Source organism: Bos taurus, unplaced genomic scaffold (assembly GCF_002263795.3).
Source record: "Bos taurus isolate L1 Dominette 01449 registration number 42190680 breed Hereford unplaced genomic scaffold, ARS-UCD2.0 Leftover_ScbfJmS_548, whole genome shotgun sequence".
In the NCBI taxonomy this organism is placed as follows: Eukaryota; Metazoa; Chordata; class Mammalia; order Artiodactyla; family Bovidae; genus Bos; species Bos taurus.
This window is the reverse complement of record NW_020191849.1, coordinates 1204-17231: the sequence shown is the minus strand read 5'-3', so window position 1 is coordinate 17231 and position 16028 is coordinate 1204. Positions and strand designations below refer to the sequence as shown.

Sequence of the window (16028 nt, the reverse complement as noted above, 5' to 3'; positions counted from 1 at the left end):
ATAGAAGGAGCTGGAAGGACCCCTCCCTATGAACATGAAGGTTGTAGCCTGGTAGGATGCACAGTCAAGCCAGTGGCTGAAAGAAATTGTTTTCTGTAGGTCTAATAGGAGGGCGGTCAGACCAGCCCTACTTTTCTCCACTTATGATTAGCATTATTCCTTCCAGAACTCCATGCTCTTCACTCTGAGTTTCTTTTGATACCACAGCAGAGACAGGGAGAAACAGGAAAGCACATGGGTCTCCATCCAGATCATGCAGTTTGGTTCCCAAGGGCTCCTGGCCACAGAGTCACAGTTCTGGTTGTTTGTTCCTCCTGCCTGCAGCTGTGGCTCTGGGATCCCCTGAGCACAAACTGCTCCTCTCCTTCTCCAGGATAAGCAATACCTTACTGGGAAACTTTAGGACAACCACTTACCCTCCCAACTTCATTATTTCTTATCTGTAAAGAATATCCAGTGTTAACTCAGATGAGCATCTCAACCTTCTCATCCCAGCTCCTTTTTGGTCAAAATTTCCATTAACTGTGATTACTGCCTGCAAATCATTCATGCCATTCTTTATACTTGTTAAATAAGCCTATAAAATCAGTCATAAGTCTTAGAATTGTCTAAAAATATTCAGGTATTCTTCCCTGTGTTTCCCCATCCCCCTGTGCAGATCACCATGGATTTGTATCCACCTGAGATCATAAACTTCAGAGGCCTTGGTCAAAACTGGGTGAATCTGCTAGTCCCTACCACCTCACCCGACTTTCATAGCAGGCAGACACTAAGTGTTGATTGCATTCTTATTGCCTGATACTGTCCCCCAGAGTATCATCATACTTTTCCTGATAAAGATGGATGCTTAAATCAGCATCAACCAATGATTTCATTTTCTATTCTACCTGATATCTTTTTTAGACCTAGATCATTTCCTAAGAGAAAATCATCTCAGGGGATAATGTGATGATTAAGAGAATATTCATGGAACCCAACACAGGGCCTTACACACAGTACACACATTGTAAATGGAATCTGGTGTTGTTATAATAGTTAATCTTTGGAATGGGCATTTTAAATACTTAGTATAATGACAGAAAGATGGTTGTATGTTGGAGGCAAGCTTAAATATGTAATAATGGCTCATGACATGGGGTTCCCAGCTCCGTGACTTAGGCTTTGCAGTTTCCATCAAGTTACTTTTCCTTTCCCTGTGCCTCACTGTCTCCATTTGTAAAATTAGATAATACTGTTACTAGATACGTTACACTGAATTTGTAATTGCTGCTGCTGCTGCTAAGTCGCTGCAGTCGTGTCTGACTCTGTGCAACCCCATAGATGGCAGCCCACCAGGCTCCCCCGTCCCTGGGATTCTCCAGGCAAGAACACTGGAGTGGGTTGCCATTTCCTTCTCCAATGCATGAAAGTGAAAAGTGAAAGTGATTAACCACTTCTTTATCCCTACATGGATAGCTGAAGCAACTGGATTCCTCATCTGTAATGCTTGCTCACTCCTTTCTCTAGTAACACCTGCTGACTCCTGATAGTTTGAGATGCAGCTCCTACTCTCTGAGCCTCAAATAGTCTCATCTGTTAAAAATAATAATTCCTGCCTCAAAGGGCTACTGAGTGTATCACAAGAGCTGATACCTAGAGAGTTCTTATCAGAGTGTTTGGTGCATGCAATAAACATCATGAGGACCACCTATACTTCTATTTCTTTGGAAGGGAAAGCATTCCCTGCTGTTTCAACAAGTTTCAAGGAAAGGAGTTTTATCCTAACAAATCAATAAAATTTATCTTTGAAAAGTATCCTTGACATGAAGGCCTCTGTATTTTCGCTATTTCAGACATTTCTACTTGTGATTGGTGTGGTGGGCGTGATGGTGGCTGCAATTCCTTGGACTGCTATACCTGTGATTCCCCTTGGCATCATTTTCTTTTTTCTTCGGAGATATTTCTTAGAGACATCACGAGATGTGAAACGCCTGGAATGTACAAGTGAGTACCAGGGCTCTCAGGTTGGGATGGCAGTGCAGTCTATCTTCCATTTATGCCTCAATTAACCAGACCCCTGAAACTCTGCAGACTGTTCTATGGGATTTCTCACTGTTAACATTAGGTGATTGAAAGTTATGGCCCCTGAGAGTAGGTTTGGCCCTTAAGGCAAATGGAGCTGGCAGCGGGTCAGCTGCCCTTTGCATTTTTTCCCAAGGAGGATGGATGTGAGCACCATGAGGACAGGAACCATTTCTGTCTTGTTCATGACCTATGTCCTAACACAGAGTATCCACTCTGTTAATACTATTATTGAAAGTATTTAATCATGTTGGAACTAATGTAGAAGGAAAATAGAGAATTGTTCTTCAAAAGAAAGCTGAGCACTGAAGAATTGATGCTTTTGAACCGTGGTGTCGGAGAGAAGACTCTTGAGAGTCCCTTGGACTGCAAAGAAATCTAACCAGGCCATCCTAAAGGAGATAAGTCCTGAGTGTTCATTGGAAGGACTGATGTTGGAGCTGAAACTCCAATACTTTGGCCACCTGATATGAATAGCTGACTCATTTGAAAAGACCCTGATGCTGGGAAAGATTGAAGGCGGGAGGAGAAGGGGATGATAGAGGATGAGATGGTTGGATGGCATCACTGACTCAATGGACATGAGTTTGGGTAAACTCTGGGAATTGGTGATGGGCAGGGAGGCCTGGCGTGCTGTGGTTCATGGAGTCACAAAGAGTCAGACACGACTGAGCGACTGAACTGAACTGAACTGAAAGTTACCAGAAATGACAAGGAAAGGAAAAGATTAGGGAAAGGAAAGGAGACCTCAGGAAATATATGTTAAAAGTGATATATTTGAAAAAAAAATTCTTTCACATGTTCTAGTAAGTTGCAGTTGTTAAAAGTATTGGAAATTGTGTGTTAGTTGCTTAATCATGTCTGACTCTTTGAGACTGCATGGTTTGTAGCCCACCAGGCTCTTCTGTCCACGGAATTCCCCAGGCAAGAATACTGGAGTGGATAGCCATTCCCTTCTCCAGAGGATCTTCCTGGCCCAGGGGTTGAACCCAGCTCTCCTGCATTGCTGGTGGACTCTGATATCTAAGCCACCAGGGGAGCCCTATTGAAAAGATAAGCCCTTTTATTTTCATGTCTGCTCTTTGCCATTTTCAGTATTTGGGGTGATAACCACACTGTTTGAAAGCTGAGTGGGGAAGAATTGATGCTTTTGAACTATGGTGTTGGAGAAGACTCTTGAGAGTCCCTTGGACTGCATGGAGATACAACCAGTCCATCCTAAAGGAGATCAGTCCTGGGTGTTCATTGGTAGGACTGATTTTGAAGCGTTTGAAACTCCAATACTTTGGCCACCTGATGCGGAGAGCTGACTCATTTGAAAAGACCTTGATGCTGGGAAAGATTGAGGGCAGGAGGAGAAGGGGACGACAGAGGATGAGATGGTTGGATGGCATCACCGACTCAATGGACATGGGTTTCGGTGGACTCCGCGAGTTGGTGATGGACAGGGAGGGCTGGCGTGCTGCGGTTCATGGGGTCACACAGAGTCTGACACAACTGAGCGACTGAACTGAATTGAACCACACTGTTTGTGTTCCCCTTTCTCAAAGCTATTCATAGAAATGATGCTGAAAATAATCCCCTAGGAGAACTCAGGAGGGGGATCGGTTCAGTATGTATTTAGTTGATAACTCCATTCACCTTCCTAGTTTTAGAATAATGGGGAACAAAGGCGTCCCTGGTGGTCCTGTGGTTAAGACTCTGTGTTTCCACTGTGGGGGCAACCAGTTTAGTCCTTGTTGGGAAACCACATTCTGCAAGGTGCAGCAAAAAACAGAATAATGGGGAACACATTTTATGATTCATTAGTCTATTCTACAGGTAATCACAGATGATGAAATAATCAAATTTTTCTGTTATTATTGCACACATTTCATCAGTATTAAGACAAAAATAAGGAAAATAGATTGTTATATATTTTTAAAAGTTATAAAAATAACCAAAAAGTAAGGAGAGAATATGTTTGCATCAGAGACCTCAACCGTGAATAATTATTGGAGATTAATACCAACTTAACCTTCTAGAAACCAAGCCAAGAACAGATGCATGTTGAGTCTCATGCTTCTCTGTATCTACTAAGTGGAAAAAAAATCTCAGTTCATCCAGTCAGAGTTTTATTGTGGCATTTGTATGTTTTGTTTTTAATAATAAACACTTGAGGTACTTACCTTTATTTGCAAAAAGAATAGTGATCATCAGTTTCATAAAATCTGTAGAAGACGTTTTCACTCATCAAGAGAAGCAGCTAACCTCCTGTGAGGTCAAGTTTGGCGAGGTGTTTGGATGGATGGGGACCAGTAGAGTCCAGGTGTGTGTGCAGTTCTACCTATATGACTCAGTGGGATGGTAGGACCTGGGGAGGCAGAAAAGGAAGTGATGAGCTCCATCCAGTCTTCTGTGTAGACAGGGTTCAGACGTTTTATGGTTTGAGGCCACTCATGAGATGGAGTCATTCAATAGTCTTGTCGCAAAGCAGGTCTCTGGCACATTGAGAGTGAGATTGTTCCAGAAAAAATATTTGACAGAATTTTTGCATGGGGCAAGGGCTATTTCCCATTCACATGGAAGTGGAGAAATGGGCTCCTTCTGAGGCTTTTGTCAAGAAGCAGTACACGATTTTCTCAGTATTTGATCTGGAGAGTCTGAGAACTTTGGCACCATCACTGTGGATTATTTGGATTTTTTGCACCGAGTAGGCTGAAACAAGTTAAGTTCAGTTCATTTCAGTGGTTCAGACGTGTCCAACTCTTTGCAACCCCATAAATTGCAGCACGACAGGCATCCCTGTCCATCACCAACTCCCGGAGTTCACTCAAACTCACGTCCATCGAGTTGGTGATGCCATCCAGCCATCTCATCCTCTGTCGTCCCCTTCTCCTTCTGCCCCCAATCCCTCCCAGCATCAGAGTCTTTTCCAATGAGTCAACTCTTCGCATGAGGTGGCCAAAGTACTGGAGTTTCAGCTTCAGCATCATTCCCGCCAAAGAAATCCCAGGGCTGATCTCCTTTAGAATGGACTGGTTGGATCTCCTTGCAGTCCAAGGGACTCTCAAGAGTCTTCTCCAACACCACAGTCCAAACACATCAATTCTTTGGTGCTTAGCTTTCTTCACAGTCCAATTCTTACATCCATACATGACTACTGGAAAAACCATAGCCTTGACTAGACGGACCTTTGTTGGCAAAGTAATGTCTCTGTTTTTTAATATGCTATCTAAGTTGGTCATAGCTTTCCTTCCAGGGAGTAAGTGTCTTTTAATTTCATGGCTGCAGTCACCATCTGCAGTGATTTTGGAGCCCCAAAAAATAAAGTCAGCCACTGTTTCCACTGTTTCCCCATCTATTTCCCATGAAGTGATGGGATCAGATGCCATGATCTTCGTTTTCTGAATATTGAGCTTTGAGCCAACTTTTTCACTCTCCTCTTTCACTTTCATCAAGAGGCTTTTTAGTTCCTCTTCACTTTCTGCCATAAGGGTGCTGTCATCTGCATATCTGAGGTTATTGATATTTCTCCCAGCAATCTTGATTCCAGCTTGTGCTTCATCCAGCCCAGCATTTTTCATGATGTACTCTGCATATAAGTTAAATAAGCAGGGTGACAATATACAGCCTTGATGTACTCCTTTTCCTGTTTGGAACCAGTCAGTTGTTCCATGTCCAGTTCTAAGTGCTGCTTCCTGACCTGCATACAGGTTTGTCAAGAGGCAGGTCAGGTGGTCTGGTATTCCTATCTCTTTCAGAATTTTCCACTGTTTATTGTGATCCACAAAATCAAAGGCTTTGGAATATATAGTCAATAAAACAAGTTAGACAATACATTTAATCCAGGTACCCCATCCTGCATACCTCAGATAACCATATGCGGTAGCCAGTTGATTAGAAAGTTTATGTTCTCTATCTAGGTGGTGGTGGTAGTTGTGTTCAGTCCCTCAGTCGTGTCTGACTCTTTGATCCCAGGGGCTACATGCAGCATGCCAGGCTTCTCTGTCCTTCACCATCTCCCAGAGTTTGCTCAAACTCATCATGTCCATTGAGTTGGTGATGCCATCCAACCATCTCATCCTAGGGCTCAGTGGATTGTCACCTGGCCCCTAGCCCATGCTGTCCTCCCCCATCCGCGGGTCTCCCATTCTCTCTGAGCCCCAGTGTCTCACAGAAGGAAGCCTGCTCCTTCCTTCCTTATAGAATTGGGAACACTAAACACAAGAGGAGGTTCTGTGTCTTTACCTATTTGTACCTCAACCCCTCTAAATGTGCAGTGCCCAGATGCATGTTGGTACTGGCTGAACTGTCATCAGACAGGCATTCAGATACTGGACTAAAGAGTGAGAACCTGAAAACAGTTTGGAGTTTCACCCTTGATTCTTTCCCCATAATTTTATAAAATCTCTGAAGCCTCCTGTAAGATGCATTACTAACTTCCCATAAACAACCTAATTGTACTAACAGGTCTTCTCTAGGAGACACACAGGTAACAAAGTGATGTCAGTATTTCCTGCTGATACAGCACAAGTTATCATTCACCCCCAGACAGAGGTCACAGGCTCACTATGTGTCCCTGACAACAGCAAGTTACAGCCTCATTCATTGGAGGAAGGAAAACCCCACCAGAAGTGTCCTCCCTGCTTGGCAGCCTGCAGCCCACCTGTTCCCTGATGTGCAGGAGCCTGACCTTGGTGCTTTGTGGTCAGTGTGCTCTTAGAAAAGAAGGCAGAAATGAATGGTCAGTCATGTGACACCGGCCCAAACCCACATGTAGTCCACTCAAAAGAGAATGGCCACTAAGGGCCACTGTCAGATTCTAAAGATTGATGTGAGTGTCACACACCGCAGTGACCTCAGAACACCAGGACAGGTATCTAGAAGGCATAATAAAATGTCCATCAGGTTCCTGGAATGGAAGTCAAGACTGTTCAAAGGCTCCTCATCTGCCAGGTCCCTGTGGCACAAGGGGTGGTGCAGCACCGGGTGATCCGTGCCGCACAGAGGTTTCTGGCGCAGGTGCAGGGAGAGGCCCAGGACAGGGGAGGCAGCAGACTGTCCACTCCCCTTACTCATCTCACCCTGTCCTGTGTCTGGCTCTGGTACAGGATGGGGGATGTACTGACTCTATCCCAGCCCTTAGGTTACTCATCTAAGGAGGAGACGGCCCACAGGTTACTCAACAAAATTCCAGTGTGGTGAGGACTCTAATTAGGAATTAAATTTTAAAAGGCTACTGATTCAAAAATTAGTGAACAGTAATTACTCACCCATGATAAAGAATGGAATATTAGCATTTGCAGCAGCATCGATGGACTTGGGAATATTATTATTAGTAAAGTCAGTCAGAGGAAGATAAATACGATACCACTTATATATGGAATCTAAAAACAATACAAATGAATCTGTACCCAAAATAGAAATAGACTCAGAGACATAGAAAACAAACTTACAGTTGGCAAAGGGGATTGGGAGAGAGGGAAGAACAAGTTAGAAGTATGGGATTAATAGACATACTGCTATTAATGTGTCAGATAGACAACAACAATGAATTACTGCAAAGCACAGGGAATTTTATTCAGTATCTTGTATTAACCTGTAATGAAATAAAATCTGAAAAAAATAACTGAATGACTATACTATATACCTTAAACTAGAATATTATTATAAATCAACTGTACTTCAATATATTTTTTAAAAATTGTCAACAATTTCTACCTGATGAGATGCCAGAAGAATTTGGAGGGAGGCGTGTGTGAGAGGATCTTGATGAAAGAACAATAATTTCTTTATCTAAATCTAGCTGTGGTTTGAACTTGATCAAAGATAGTTTCAAGGAGAAGCTTTCATTCCCAGGTCATTAAAGTGAAGCTTGGTGTGAGCAGGACTTTGAGGGTCACATGGAGGATTCTCTTTGGCGGGATGTGTGACCACAGAGCCCGGGAGGCAGTGGTTTCCTTGCATCCAGCCTTCTTGACTTTCTCTACTGTGTGTCTGTCTCTGTTTCCCCAGCACGGAGCCCGGTATTTTCCCACTTAGCATCTTCTCTCCGGGGACTCTGGACCATCCGGGCTTACAAAGCTGAACAGAAGTTTCAGGAACTGTTTGATGCACACCAGGATTTGCACTCAGGTCTGTAAGTTTCTGGAGATGATTTCAAAGGATGGATGGTGCTCCCTTCTGAGGCTGACCTCCCTCTCAGGTGGCCTGGCTGCCCACACCTCTCTCTGTGTCACTCCTCATCCCCCTCTGCACACCTGCCTCCCCCACCCCTTCCTCTCAGCATCCCCTCAGTGCTCCCTTCTTCCCTGTCATTCCCTGCTTTTCTCCCCTGACTGGCTCGCATTGTCCTTGCATCACTGTGCCCTGTAGACTTCTGTCTCTTTAGGGTAAGAGTCAGCAAACTTCTTTTTTGTGAAGATCCAGATAGAAAATATTGTAGGCTTGTGTGCTGTACTGTGTCTGTTGCAACTACTCACCTTTGCTGTTGTAGCACAAAGACAGGCAAAGATAATACATCAGAAAATGGCGGTTTCTGTGTTCCAATAAAAGTTTATTTACAGAACCAGGTGGTGGCTGTTCTCACCCTCCAGACTGCGGTTTGCTGACTTTTCAGAGCGTGGAGGGTGGCACATGTGATTGAGGAAATAATTTCCTGATTTGCCACCCACTTGATTATGTTTTTAATCAGTGAAATTTTTCCCTAGGTAGAAAATTCAGAATTTCCTCCAAGTCTATAAAATCCAAGCCAAACTTTCTGATAATTATTGTATTTTGAAGATAAAAATGGCATTTTGAAAGTCACATGCAGATCCTGTTAGCTGATGGTCATATAGACACTGGATCCTAAGAATAAACACTGCAGGGCCCTGTGGTGAGGGCAGAAGGTGCTGGAAACAGTGTGAGCTGTGCTCTCTGCTGTGTGAGAGCTGGGAGCAGTCGACCCTGTGAGAGGATGATCTTCACGCTGAGGCCCAGCACTGCAGGAAATGCACAGATGAGACGATTCCCCATCTTCCTTCTTCTGATCTTATTTCTGTTGATAACCTGTGGGTTGAAGTTTTCAATTCATGCTTCCTGGACTGATTTCTGTGTGTCTCATACATTGTCTTGTGTTAGAACCTAGTTTTTCTAGAATCTTCAGGTTTCCTTGGGTATGTTAACTTTGCTGTCCTACCTGTTGTAAAATCTTCTGTAGCTCAACTGAGAAAATATTCTCCCTCATGAGAAGCAGCTAACATAGTTTTGTATTACACTTATTATGGTTCACAAATCCAGAGGCTTGGTTCCTGCTTTTTGACGACGTCCCGATGGCTCGCTGTGTATCTAGATGTCATCTGTGCCATCTTTGTCACTGCTGTTGCTTTTGGGGCCCTGATTCTGGTAGAATGTAAGTACAGATGTGAATATTTGTGGTATGTTTACACTTTTTAGCTTTTTTTGTAGTTATTAAACTCTAATCATCATGTCTAATATATACTCTTTGGTTCTAATGAATTGTATTAAAGTGTCTGCAGTACGTGACTCCACAGTGTGGTCCATGAGAAGTTGTTTGTGTCTTAATGAGAACTTTTATCTTTTTTTTAATTTACTTATTTATTTACAGTAGGTCTTTTTGAGGCCATTAAAAAAATGATTGGCATATGGTTGATTTACAATGTGTTAGCTTCAGGTGTATGGCCAAGTGACTCTGTTATACATATATCCACTTTTTAAAGATTCTTTTTCCATACCCCATGAACATTGGGGTGAATGTATATTTTTTTTTTAGTAATTTGCATTTTGATTAATACTTCAAATGAACTGTCTTTTAGAAAAGAATTTCTATTTTTCACTTTCAGAGTCCTTAGGAGCAAAGTCCAGGTATGACGTGCCTGCTCCAGCAGACCTTTGGTGCCTTGGGCCCCTGCTTTGGCTCGCTCAGGACATTCTTTCATTTTTATTTTAAGTTTTATTGGGGTATAGTTCATTTACACTGTTGTCTTAGTTTCCGATGTACAGCAAAGTCAATCTGCTGTACATATACATATATCCACTCTTTTTTAGGTTCTTTCTTATGTAGGCCATTACCGAGTTCTCTGTACTGTACAGTAGTTTCTTATTAGTTATCTATTTTAATATTTTATATATAGTTGTATGTGTCAATCCCAGTCTTCCAATTTATCCCTCCCCTCACTTATCCCCTGTTAACCATAAGTTTATTTTCTACATCTATTACACTACTTCTGTTTTGTAGATAAGTTCATTTGTAGCCTTTTGTTATATTCCATATATAAGCAATGTCATATTCTCTGTTTCTCTGTCTGACTTACTTCACTCAGTATGAAAATCTCTAGGTCCAGCCATGTTGCTGCAAATGGTATTATTTCACTCTTTTTTATGGCTGAGTAATATTACACTATATGTATAATAGCGCATCTTCCTTATCCATTACTCTGTTAATGGACATTTAGGTTGCTTCTATGTTCTGGCTATTGTAAAGAGTGCTACAGTGATCATAAGGGTGGATGTATCTTTTAGAAGTATGGTTTTCTCTGGATATATGCCCAGGAGTGGGATTGCTGGATCATATGGTAGCTCTCTTTTTAGTTTTTAAAGGAACCTCCATATTTTATCCATAGTGGCTTTACCAGTTTACATTCCCACCAACAGTGATGGAGGGTTCCCTTTTCTCCACATCCTCTCCAGTATTTATTGTTTTGATGATGGTCATTCTGACTGTGGTAAGTTGAAACCTCACTGTAGTTTTTTGCATTTTTTTCATTTTTTTTCACTGTAGTTTTGATATACATTTTTCTAACGATTAGAGATGTTGACCATCTTTTCATGCTTTTTTTTTTTTTTTGGCCATCTGTGTTTCTTCTTTGGAGACCATCTCTTTTAATCTTCTGCCCATTTTTTGGATTTTTTGTTTATTTATTTATTTTTATATTGAACTGCATAAGCTGTTTGTATATTTTGGAGAGTCATCCCTTGTAAGTCACTTTGTTTGCAAATATTTCTCCCCATTCTGAAGACTGTCTTTGGTATTTTTTATGGTTTTCTTTGCTATGCAAAAGCTTTTAAGATTAATTGGGTCCCATTTGTTTATGTTTTATTTTATTTTCATTACTCTAGGAGGTGCTGCAATTTATGTCAGAGAGAGTTCTCCCTATGTTTTCATCTAAAAGTTTTGTAGTGTCTGGTCTTACATTTACATCTGTAATCCATTTTGAGTTTATTTTTCTGTATGATGTTAGGAAAAGTTCTAATTTTATTCTTTTTACATGTAGCTGTCCAGTTTTCCCAGCACCAATTATTGAAGAAACAGTCTTTTCTCCGTTGTATATTCTTGCTTACTTTGTCATAAGTGATCATAGGTGCCTGGGGGTTATCTCCGGACTTTCTGTCCTGTTCTGTTGATCTGTATTTCTGATTTTGGTGCCACATAGCATTTGGTGCCACTTTCTGTTACTGTAGCTTTGTAATATAGTGTAAAGACAGGGGGCATGATTCTTCCTAGCTTCATTTTTCTTCTTTCTCAAGATTACATTGGCTATTTATGGTATTTTTGTGTTTCCATTCAAATGTAAACTTTTTTGTTCTAATTCTATGAAAAATGCCATTGGTAATTGAATAGGGATTGCATTGAATCTGTAGATTGCTTAAGTAGGTTGTTTGTTTGTTTGTTTACAGTAGGTCATCGAGGAGATCTTTTTTCTTTTTATCTTTCTTTGAATGGGTTGAGGTCTACATAACTGTAGCAGGATGACCTTCTGAACATCCCAGGTAGTGTCCTGTAGTTGGATACAGAGAACCAAGTTTACTATTCAGCTTTCTGTACAGCTTAGAAAAGGCTGAGGAACCAGAGATCAAATTGCCAACATCCGCTGGATCATGGAAAAAGGAAGAGAGTTCCAGAAAAACATCTTTTTCTGCTTTATTGACTATGCCAAAGCCTTTGACTATGTGGATCACAATAAACTGTGGAAAATTCTTCAAGACATGGGAATACCAGGCCACCTGACCTGCCTCTTGAGAAACCTATATGCAGGTCAGGAAGCAACAATTAGAACTGGACATGGAACAACAGACTGGCTCCAAATAGGAAAAGGAATACATCAAGGCTGTATATTGTCACCCTGTTTATTTAACTTATATGCAGAGTACATCATGAGAAACGCTGGGCTGGAAGAAGCAGAAGCTGGAATCAAGATTGCCAGGAGAAATATCAATAACCTCAGATATGCAGATGACCCACCCTTATGGCAGAAAGTGGAAGAGGAACTAAAAACCTCTTGCTGAAAGTGAAAGTGGAGAGTGAAAAAGTTGACTTAAAGCTCAACATTCAGAAAACAAAGATCATGGCATCTGGTCCCATCACTTCATGGGAAATAGATGGGGAAACAGTGGAAACAGTGTCAGACTTTATTTTTGGGGGGTCCAAAATCACTGCAGATGGTGATTGCAGACATGAAATTAAAAGACGCTTAATCCTTGGAAGGAAAGTTATGACCAACCTAGATAGCATATTGAAAAGCAGAGACATTACTTTGCCAACAAAGGTCTGCTAGTCAAGGCTATGGTTTTTTCCTTTGGTCATGTATGGATGTGAAAGTTGGACTGTGAAGAAAGCTGAGTGCTGAAGAATTGATATGTTTGAACTGTGGTGTTGGGAAGACTCTTGAGAGTCCCTTGGACTGCAAGAGAATCCAACCAGTCCATTCTAAAGGAGATCAGCCCTGGGTGTTCTTTGGAAGGAGTGATGCTAAAGCTGAAACTCCAGTACTTTGGCCACCTTCATGTGAAGAGTTGACTCATTGGAAAAGACTCTGATGCTGGGAGGGATTGGAGGCAGGAGGAGAAGGGGACGACAGAGGAGGAGATGGCTGGATGGCATCACGGACTCGATGGACATGAGTTTGAGTGAACTCCAGGAGTTCGTTATGGACAGAGAGGCCTAGGCATGCTGCAAATTCATGGGGTCACAAAGAGTCAGACAGGACTGAGCAACTGAACTGAACTGACAGTTTAGGTTATAGGTTTTAGCTTTAGGGCTCCTTGGATCTCTTGGTTGTAGGGGTCCAGTGTAATGGTGTTAGAAAGAGTCTCTGTAGCAAAAACAACATCCTCACTGCTGTGTGGGTCACAGATGAGGAGTTGTTGGAATGTGTGTCATGAATTCACCATCCCTCTCTATTCCATAGCAAGAACCCTGAATCATAGTCTTTAATGCAAAAATGAGAGTAATTTTTTAGATTTAAAAGCATTGCCTTGTGTTGCAAAACCCATTGCCTTGTTTTTGTGATTTCAATTGCAGCTACACTGGACATAGAAAGTGAAATTACATAATGATAATTGAAGCATAAGGATAAAAATCTGAGCAATGACATCCTCACCTATATTATTCTGTCAAGTGTATCTCAATCCAGGTGGGATTAATATGATAAATAATGAAAATGGTAAGGATCTAAGAGAAGCAGAAGAGATTAGGAAGAGATTGCATAAATACACAGAAGAACTGTACAGAAAATATCTTAATGACCTGGATAACCATGATGATGTGGTCACTCACCTAAGCCAGACATCCTGGAATGTGAAGTCAAGTGGACCTTAACTTCAAAGCATTACTACAAACAAAGATAGTGAAGGTAATGGAATTCCAGCTGAGCAATTTAAACTCCTAAAAGATGATTCTGTTGAAGTGCGGCACTTAATATACCACCAAATTTGGAAAATTCAACAGTGGCCACAGGATTGGAAAAGGTCAGTTTACATTCCAATCCCAAAGAAAGGCAATTCCAGAGAATGTTCAAACTATCATACAATTGCACTCATTTTGCATGCTAGTAAGGTTATCACTGACTCAGTGGACATGAGTCTGAGTGAACTCCAGGAGTTGGTATGGACAGGGAGGCCTAGCGTGCTGCGATTCATGGGGTCGCAAAGGGTTGGACACGACTGAGTGACTGAACTGAACTGAACTCAAGGTTATATTAAAATCCCTTCAAACAAGACTTCAGCAGTACATGAATCTGGAACTTCCAGCTATACATGCTGGATTTACGAAAGGCAGAGGAACCAGAGATCAAATTGCCAGTATTCACTGGATCATAGAGAAAGCAAGGAATTCCAGAAAAAACATCGGCTTCATTGACTATGTGAAAGGCTTTGACTGTGTAGATCCCAACAAACTGTGAAAAATTCTGAAAAGAGATAGGAATACCAGACCATCTTATATGTCTCCTGAGAAACCTGTATGAAAGTCAAGAAGAAACAGTTAGAACTGGATGAGGAACAATGGACTGCTTCAAAACTGGAGAAGGAGAATGACAAGGCTGTATATTGTCACTATGTTTATTTAACTTATATGCAGAATACATGATGCAAAATGCTGGGCTGGATGAAGCACAAGCTGGAATCAAGATTTCTGGAGAAATATCAATAACCACAGATATGCAGATGATATCACTCTAATGACAGAAAGTGAGGAGCCTCTTGATGAAAGTAACAGAGCAGAGTGAAAAAGCTGGCTTAAAACTCAGCATTCAAAAAACTAAGATCATGATATCCGGTCCCATCTGGGGAAAAATTAAAAACCAGTGACATATTTTATTTTCTTGGATTCCAAAAATCTCTTCAAACTGTGACTGCAGCCATGAATGAAAAGATGTTTGCTTCTTGGAAGGGAAAGCTATGACAAATCTAGACAGAATATTACAAAGCAGAGATGTCACTTTGAGAACAAAGATCCACATAGTGAAGGTATATTTTTTCCAGTAGTCATGTAAGAGTTGTCAACAGATGTAAGAGTTGGGCCATTAAAAAAGGCTGAGGGCCAAAAAATTTGATGCTTTCAAGTTGTGGTTTTGGAGAAGACTCATGAGAGTCCTTTGGACTGTAAGGAGATCAAACCAGTCAATCCTAAAGGAAATCAACCCTGAATATTCACCAGAAGGACTGATGCTGAAGCTGAAGCTCTGATACTTTGACCCCCAGATGAGAAGCACTGACTCATTAGAGAAGACCCTGATACTGGGAAAGATTGAAGGCAGGAGAAGAAGGGGAGTGGCAGAGGATGAGATGGTTGGATGGCATCACCAACTCGATGGACATGAGTTTGAGCAAACTCCAGGAGATAATGAAGGACAGGAAGCCTGGTGTGCTGCAGTCCATGGAGACACAGAATCAGACATGACTTAGTGACTGAACAACTTTGTTCAGTTCAATTGCTCAGTCGTGTCTGACTCTTTGTGACCCCATGGACTGCAGCACGCCGGGCCTCCCTGTCCATTGCCAACTCCCTGAGTTTTCTCAAACTCATGTCCATTGAGTTGGTGATGCCATCCAACTATTTCATCCTCTGTAATCTAACAACTTTGTTAGTTCTTTCTAAATTCATAATATTTTTTAAAAATTACTTATTTATTTGGCTGTACTGGGTCTTAGTTGGGGCATGCAGGATCTTCAGTCTTAGTTGTAATAGGCAGGACTTTAGTTGCAGCATGTGAACTCTTAGTTGTGGCATATGTAGTCCATCTAGTTCCCTGACCAGGGATCGAACCTGGACCCCCTGCATTGGGAGCTCGGAGTCTTAGCTATTGGACCACCAGGAAAGTCCCTCATAGTGTTTTTGTTTTTTTTTTTTTTTTTAAACTATTATTGTCTCATACAACAGAAGTAATATTATGAGTAATACTATCATTACATACAAATGATTTAAATATTATAAAGGAGTCTTCTCGCTACTATTTATAAAATAGCTAACTAAAAAAGACCTACTGTATAGCACAGGGAACTCTATTTAATACTCTGTAATGATGTATGTGGAAAAATAATTTTAAAAGAGCAGATTACATATATGTCTGGCTAATTCACTTTACTGTACACCTGAAACTAACACAACTTTGTAAATCAACTATACTCCAATGAAAATCATAAAAATAAAGGAGTCTTCTTTGTAGAGTGACAGAAGGACCTGTGAGGGGTTGAGAAGTAGACTG

At 41.3% G+C, this 16028-nt stretch overlaps 1 long non-coding RNA gene across 1 annotated transcript; it reads left to right on the top strand.

The window, feature by feature from the left end:
* The first annotated feature begins 224 nt into the window (after nucleotides 1-224).
* On the top strand, nucleotides 225-9354 carry LOC112445726 (uncharacterized). Its single transcript, XR_003033764.2, has 3 exons — nucleotides 225-1983; nucleotides 8059-8178; nucleotides 9325-9354. It is a non-coding gene; the product is annotated as an uncharacterized lncRNA (long non-coding RNA).
* Nucleotides 9355-16028: the final 6674 nt, after the last annotated feature.